Source organism: Hemicordylus capensis, chromosome 4 (assembly GCF_027244095.1).
Source record: "Hemicordylus capensis ecotype Gifberg chromosome 4, rHemCap1.1.pri, whole genome shotgun sequence".
NCBI lineage: Eukaryota > Metazoa > Chordata > Lepidosauria > Squamata > Cordylidae > Hemicordylus > Hemicordylus capensis.
Window position 1 is genome coordinate 216400764 of NC_069660.1, and position 8415 is coordinate 216409178.

Consider the following 8415-nt stretch of genomic DNA (forward strand, 5'->3'; position numbering starts at 1 on the left):
TTACCATAATATCAGCTGAAAAATACAAGTCAAGCTCGTTAATCTTTTAATATTTAAAAAACTATTTAGCAGTAGATGTAGCCAGGCCAAATATTGCTGGAAAATCTCAAATTTCAGTATGCTGGGACTCATGAAATACCCAAATGGAAAACTAAACAGAAGTGCCTGTCTAATTCTCTACTATGCATTGTAGCATCACTATTACATAAGTTTTAAAAATAAATTGAGAATTTGAATTTCCCCAGATACTCTGAAAATAATTAAAAGATATGCAGAGTAAAGTGTGTCACTGCTTGGAATATATTCTAGTATTTCAGAAAGACAGTTAAAATGAGAGAAAGTGAGCAAGAAACTGCCAGTGGGCCTTAATACTAAGGATTTGACACTGATTCAAAGACAAACTCACCCTTAATAGCCATATTATTAAGACATCACATTTAACTCACTTATCACAAGAAGCAAAGTAAGAGCAAATGAATACAATCCTAGCTCATAAGCTTCAGCTCAGTATTCACAAGCCCTGATTCTCTGTACATAGCGCCAAACTGAATATGCGTACAGTGACTTATATTATATATATATATATTTAAAAAATTACCTGTAGCCCATTTGGGGGCTTCCTAAAGGCCATGGGGGGTCTGCAAAGGTTCCCCCTCACCCCACTTGCCTCTAGGTCCCCACAGGGACCATTTGAGCATGTGCGGTGGCCATTTTAAAAAATAATTGTTGTTTTTTTAAAATAGCCACTGAAAACAAAATGGCCACAGTGCATGCTCAAATGGCCTCTGCAAGGCCTGGCATGGCCTAGGGCCTCACAGAGGCCATTTGAGCATGTGTGGTGGCCATTTTGTTTTTGGTGGCCATTTTAAAAAAATTAATTTTTTAAAAATGGCGCCCCCCTTCAAGTGGCACCCAGGGCACGTGCCCTGCCTGCCCTACTCTAGATATGCCCCTGCATAAAGGCTGTGCACACTGCCATTTTTGGCAGGCAGGCAGGGCGCAGAGGGGAGGCAAGATCCAGCTTACCTTCTCCCCAGATGAGCAAGGTCCACATCTGGGACATGTGGCTCGCACGCCCCAACCATACATGCTGCGCCTGGCAGTGCAGAGTTCTGGAGACCAAGAAAATGAGTCCCAGCCTCCAGATATCCCACAATGCACCACACAAGTGTGGTGCATTGAAGGATTCCCCCATGCCTCGCTTGGTGCCTCACTTAGTGTGTGTTTGGGCTGCAAGCAAACCACCCTTGTGACTGTGTGCACTCCTTCAGACAACTGCCTGGGAACCATTGTGAGTCTGAAGCAGGCTCCATATTCACAGGTGAGTGTTAAAACCAGCCCAGAGCAGGCCTGAGACTAATGAGCATGTGGACAGTGGCACCAAAGCAAAAATAAAGGAAAGTTAGAAAACAAATACGCTGGCATCATGTTGCCAATTTTTTGTGCATCTATGGCATGCTGATAGGCAACCAAGTCTTCATCTCCAGACAGCAGATCATTACTCTGAGATCACACTGCCAGAATCTTTTAAAGTAACGGAATAACTTACTGTGGCAGAGAAGCAGGAATGAATGGTACAGAGAGGTGTGGAGCTCTCAGCAAGGGAGATCAACAGCAGGTTCAGCTGTGATACCTTTAAATGATTTTTGACTGGCTGATTGACATTTTCTTAGATTGAGAAAGAGGGGGAACCTCTTACCTCCTACCTTGATATACTTGAGACTTGATTGTACAACATTGTGAAATCACTGGAAGCTGCAGGTGGTCAAGGCAACAGAAAATCAGACTCTGTTCAAGCCGATTCATCTTTCTAAACGATTCCTCTTATTAGGGGCAATGTGAGACATTACATCCAAAAAAACACAGAGCTAAAGCTAAGCTTTGTCCAGAAGTCATCACTCCCTAGTGGAGCACATGCTTTGCCTGAAGAAGGTCTTAGGTTCAGTCTCCGAGAGTTGTTGGCTTTAAAGTGCCTTCTTGTATAGCAGGACTGTGAAAGCAGGGGCGTAATTCTAATAGGGCAAGGGGAGGCAGCTGTCTAGGGGCCCCAGCCTCTGGGGGGGCCCTCCAGAGACATGTCACATGCCTCCCTCCACCCAGCGCCTGCCGCAGCTCCTTCTTGATGGAATCACTTTATTTTTTTTAAAAAAAAATTCTCCATGTTCACATGAGCGCCGTATTTTCTTGTCCTCCCTCCCTCTCCACCCTTTTGCCTTGTCAGCTCCTCCTCCTTCCCCATCCATTGGCTGGCGGCACCCCAAGTGATCAAGAAAGGGAAGGCATACGACTGGGTGGGTCAGCTCGGCTGCTGCCTGGAACACGTGCCGCCGCCGAGCAAGGAAGAGGGAGTTATTGAAACCTGCAGCTGCCAGGCTAGCTAGCCTAGTAGAAGAATAATCTTCTAAAAAAATTCATTTCTGTTCCTCTAAGTTACTTTAAAAGACAAGGAGATGGAGGAGCCGCAGCAGGACTTGCAGGACTCAGAGGAGCCCTCAGGTTAGCTTTGAGAGTGTTCGCCGTTGCCCGTTGGGCATTGATTGAGGCATTATGGCCCACTTTCCCCCCCCCCGCCTGCCCGCCCGCCAGATGTCTGGCAGTGGGCATGATGGCCCCTCTTTCCCCCCCTCCCCACTCGCCTGCGCGGCTGCCGCGCCACATGTCTGGGCATGGCCCGGGCTGCTTGCTTGATTTATTTTTAATCGCAATGCCCCCCCTTCCTCCCCCCCCCGGTTAGGAAAACAGAAGCCTGATGGCTCACTTCCCCCGTATGTCCCCCGTATGCCGTATGTCTGGGCATGGCCCGCCCCGGGTCGCTTTATTTATTTTTAATCGCTCTTTACCATAGAATGTAGTTTAAACCTAAGGCAGCATGCTAATGAGGTGCTGGAAACAGCCTATGCAACAGGGATGAGGGAGGGGAGAGGGGGGAAGAGAAAGGCAAAGGAGTGCACACCACCCCCAATCTCCCTGCAGAACTTTTGGCACGCTCATGGGTTGCACCCTGCTAGGCTTGCAAACCCCAACCCCGGCCTCCCCTAGCTCCCCCCCAAAAGCAGTCAGAGAAGGCGCTCTCTTAAATATCCTGGACCTAAGCTGTTAAGGGCCTTATAGGTAATAACTAGCATTCGGTATTTTGTTTGGAAACCTATCGGCATTTTTAAATTCTGTACACCGCCTAGAGACTTTTATACTAGGCGGTATATAAATTCAATCAATCAATCAATCAGGCTGTGCATGAAGTGCATAGGCAATGCCTGGTTAAAATAAGATATAACACATTTAAAATTCATTTAAAAAAAATAAAAATCACAGATAAAACACTTTAAAAACACATTAAAATTTAAAAATCGAATCTCAGTTGAAGGCCTAGGAAAACAGGCATGTCTTCAGGGTCCTCCTAAAAAGCAAACAGAGAAGAAGATGCTCTTATTTCATCAGGGAGCACGTTCCAAAGCCCTGGGGCAACCACATAAAAAAGGCCCTGTTCCAAGTTGCCACCAAACGGGTTTGCGGCACCCATATTCGGACCTCTCCAGATGATCTTAATAGGCGACAGTCTGAAGCAGTTTGTCCACATCATCAGAAGTAACAAACTGAAAATGATCCAATTCAGTCCCACAAGAGGAGTTGCTGGGCACCTCTGCGATAGACTCTGCAGTAACTGTGGAGTCTAGTTCAGCGCAAATACAAGATATTTTATCTGCAAAAAAGTTGTTAAACACATCACAGTGAGCGACAGATGGTTTCAAATTCAAGGCAGAGGGGGCATGAACCCGCCCCCTCACAACCCTAGACAACCCTGCTGGGTGTGGATTTGCAGAAGCAATGCCCGCAGAGAAGATGGACTAGAAGCTTGATTTTTAATTTCAAAGCTGAGGTTTTCAAGATGCTATATTTCTGCATTTGCAAAGTACCACTGTGGGACTCATTTTTATACGCAAAATAATATCTTAAAATAACAATAGAAGAATTAAAATTCATATCTAAGACCTGAGTGCTACATATCAACAAATATGTAGATAGGAGGAAATAGTTTTGCCTTATAAGTGGCATATCACACATCTCATTGCGCTCATGTGTTAGTTTCTTGCTTCCAACAACTCTATGTCTCAGATAGGCATCAGACTTATGACCGACAAAGTTAAATGAAGTCAATTAACAAGTGTATTATGGCCTGCCAGGAGCTCAATAAATTTCCTGGGAGGGTTTGCTGCCTGCCTGAGACTGCACAAAATGTGTGTGTGTGTGTGTGAGAGAGAGAGAGAGGGGGGGGGGGGAGGGGGAGGGAGGGAGGGAGAGAGGGGGAGTGTTCCTGGCAAACAACAATATGTGACTGGATGGTTTCATTCAGATTTGTGGGTCTCAAGCATAGGCCTGTTTAGAGCTACTATATGTCCTCATTTCCATGCAAGTGAGGTGTCTCCTTAAGGAGAGGCAATCCGTACAGTATTTGCCCACCCCCACATGTGAACTGCCTGGCATACCTGGCCCCCTTTGAGCCAGCAGCCAGGTCTACTGTTCCCAGGGGCCAGGTCTACCAGTCCAAGGAAGAAAGCCAGCAGGAGGCTTTACAGACAGGGCTTGTACCCCAAATCTTCTCCGGGAGAGAGTGTGTGTCTTCACACACCAGCCAAACGTAACCCAAAGACCATTTGAGATCCTTGGAAGCATTCCACACACAAATAGGGCTTTGTTTTCTGAATTCTAGCTTATCTCGACATATTCAAATATTGGTTTTCAGAGAGTTTTTCTGAAAATACCAGAGCAAATAGAGAGCGGCACTGACATAGAATCATTGTGTTCCTATCGAAGGAGCGCTCTCTCAGGCTCTCTCTCCCTATTGGCTAGAAGGAGGTTTCCAAAAGAAAACCCGAGAGCAGAGGGGAGGGGCTGCTTCCCTCAGATGCCTCGAGTGTAATTTGAAGTGGCTTTGCTCGACATTTACCCCACAGCATGAAGCCACGTATGAATAACTCCCAGGTAGACTTGGCCACATCTGTGACAGTGGCCAGAGTTACCCAAGCACTGGAGGCCAGGTCTACCTGCTGCATGCAGGAAGTCCTGGGCAGAGGCGCTACTAGGGAAAACGGTGCCCGGGGCAAGCACTGAAATTGTGCCTCCCCCCCCGCCCCCCCCGCCGCCCCCTTAGCTAAGCAGGGTCCACCCTGGTTTGCATTTGAATGGGAGACTAGAAGTGTGAGCACTGGAAGATATTCCCCTCAGGAGATGGAGCCACTCTGGGAAGAGCATCTAGGTCCCAAGTTCCCTCCATGGCAGCATCTCCAAGATAGGGCTGCAAGAGACTCCTGCCTGCAACCTTGGAGAAGCCGCTGCCAGACTGGGTAGACAATACTGAGCTAGATAGACCAATGGTCTGACTCAGTATATGGCAGCTTCCTATGTTCCTAAATACTACTGCAGCACACACACAAGACACCTGTCCCATCCTGACACTCAGCCAACTTCCATAATCAAGATCCTACACACACACACACACACACACACACACACACACACACACACCCCACAACTGCCTACTCCTAGATTTACAAGGAATACAAGCCACACTTAATAGCACAGCAGGGAAGTAACTTGCCTAGGGAGCAAAAGGTTGTGGGTTCGAATGGAAACACCTATATAGGACTGCCAACTCTGACTGAAGCGATATGTGGGGGAACCCCCCCCTCCAGTATTTCACAATATCAAGCCATTTACATCTCTAGGATAGTTTTCAATAGTATCCTGGAGATTCATGCCAACTACATCCATGACGGTATTTGCTGCAAAAAGTGGAGTCATAATCACAGAAATGGTCACTGCATGTCCCTCATGAAACAATCTTTCTTCACAAGGGCAAACATGTGTGTTAAGAAATTGGATAGTACAAACAAACCATAATTTTATCTTTATGTATACACACACATACACACGCAGAAGTGTGGCAAATAAGGATAAACACACACACAGAGAAACAGTGTGTATATATATATATATATATATATATATATATATATATATATATATATATATCTGCCAGAACCTACATTTTCAGTTATAGCTTTTGCATTCAAATACATTCAGTTAGAGAGAGAAAGAGGGAGAGATTTAAAATAAGATCATTAAAAGTAAGCAAATCTGTATGTATTGTCTGTGCACAAAATCCTCAACATTTTCAAATAACATATTAATAGAAAAATACAATTATTGAGATTGTCTGGGAAAACATCTTGCCCTAGAAAATATGAAAGCACTGTGTTCAAAGGACATGGAAAATAAACCCCCTTTCTTTATAGACCTGTCCCCATGGGATTTGGCATAAGACAGACTAGAGAATTTCTAAGAAATGTCAGGTTTTCTTTGCTGGCGTATTTTTTACTTTGTTCTGAACAGAAACAACTTTGGCTCAAAAGGTAAATTCCATTGACTGTAGATTTTACTAAATGCGAGTTTAGTTGTGCAAGCAAAGGGAAACCGAGAGTGTACTAAATATGACTACGTTTTACAACCCTTCTTCCCCCTTCGTTTTTTTGATAAGCACTTAAGAGAAGCCTATTCACTGACTCTTCTTCCATCCAGCAAGAAAGGGCCCCCCTTTGGAGAGGAATCACCCCGCATCTCCTTCCCTTTCGGGAGCCTCTACCCCACCTGAGCCCTAGACCCCAGAACTCACCTCTCCCGCTATGGACGAGCAGATCTTCTTCCTCCTCCGCAGGCGTGGACGGCAGCTCCGTCGTCGGGATGCTGCTGCTGCTGGGTCTCAGGGCGCCTGCTGAGGGCGAGGGGGCCACCGGCCACCCCCGTCGAGGCACTGCTGCTGTGGCTGCTGCTGCCAGGGTGCGCCGTGGGGCTGCCCGCTCCCACTTGGCCGGGGGCCCCCGGCGAGGTGGCGCCGCCCTGGGGCTCAGCTAGAGGAGCCAAGGTGGGCTCCAAGCTCTTTTCATCCTTCGGGTGCTGGTGAGACGAAGCCGGTGGCGGCGGCAGCAGCCCCCGTGGCCGTGCTGCTGCTGCTGCCGCCTCGTCCTCCGGCAGCTTGTCCAGGCGGGCCGGTAGCGGCGGTGGCACCCCGGGGCTGCGAGGCGAGGGCCAGCGCGCCCGCCGAGGAGAGCAGCAGCAGCAGCAGGGCGAGCTGGCCAAGGCGCATGGTGCTCATGGCGCGGCGCAGCAGGGGAACCCCATCCATCCACCCAGCCATTCATTCAGGGACTCATTCATTCGGCCGGCCAGCCAGCAGTGCGCGCGGGGGGGCTCAGGCTGGCCTCAGACCCATAAGCAAAGGCCAGAGAGAGCATGCCAGAGAGAGGCCAACCCCGACCCGACGGCAGCAGTGCGCAGCTCTCTGGCCCCAACAAACTTTTCTCCCCCTCTCCTTTCCCCCAGAAGTGGTGCGCTGAGTGACAAGCGGCAGAGCCAATCGCGGCGGCAGTGAAGTCACAACACCCCGCCTGCCGCTCCGGAGTGGATCCGCGTGCCAGAGCCGAGCGGGGGGGGGCGCGGGGGGCTGCGCCGGGACCGGGGGAGGGGGCGCCACGCCGCCACGCGGACCGGGGCGGTCAGGTCGGACTGCTCTTGTCTTCACTCTGCTGAGGTTAAACAAAAAACAAAAAAAACCACGGGAAAGCCAGGGGATCAGCGGGGGCACTTTTTGGCACCCCCCACGTGACCAACCAGGGTGGCGCCCGGGGCACGTGCCCCTCCCCTATCGTTACGCCTCTGGTTCTGGGTAGATCTGGCTTGTCACTCCAGCAGCAACTAGGTATACTGGTTGCAGGAGGGCAGGGTGCCTCCCCACCCAAAACAATGGGTGGGCCTGGTCAGCAAGTGCTCCAGAGGTCAGGTCCACCACTGCTGCTTGGACCACTCAAGCTGATTTATGGATGGGCATATAATTATAAATGATTATATGATGGGCTTCCATCACACCAGCAGCCAGGTCTACTGCCGCCACCATAGCTGCCCCATTTATGTCAGCTGGTATTCCTGGTCTCTGTACTTCAATTTAAAAAAAGGGGGGGTGGGAGGAGTGTCCTCATTTTTCATGTTGAAAATAGGCCTGATCTTAGAGCTTTTGCACCCACAGGTTCCAGTCCAGTGCATGGTTATGTATGCTTACATCCTGTTAAAATCAATAGGGCTTTAGCATGTATTACTTTGTGCAGGATGCTGGCCATTATATCTTACATCTTGCCTGTTGTTCAAAGAGATGATGACTGCATTCACCTATGTGTTTCTCCAACTCGCTAAGCAGAAGTAAACAAGAATCAACAAGTGATCAATATCTGTCCGTTTAAACATCAATTTTGAAAAAGATCAACCATTTTTCCATTAAAGCTGTTACGATAATGATAGTTCAGACCTGAGCTGTGTTGACTTCCAATTGTTTGCAATCATGGATAGTTAATTACCGCTAAGCACAAT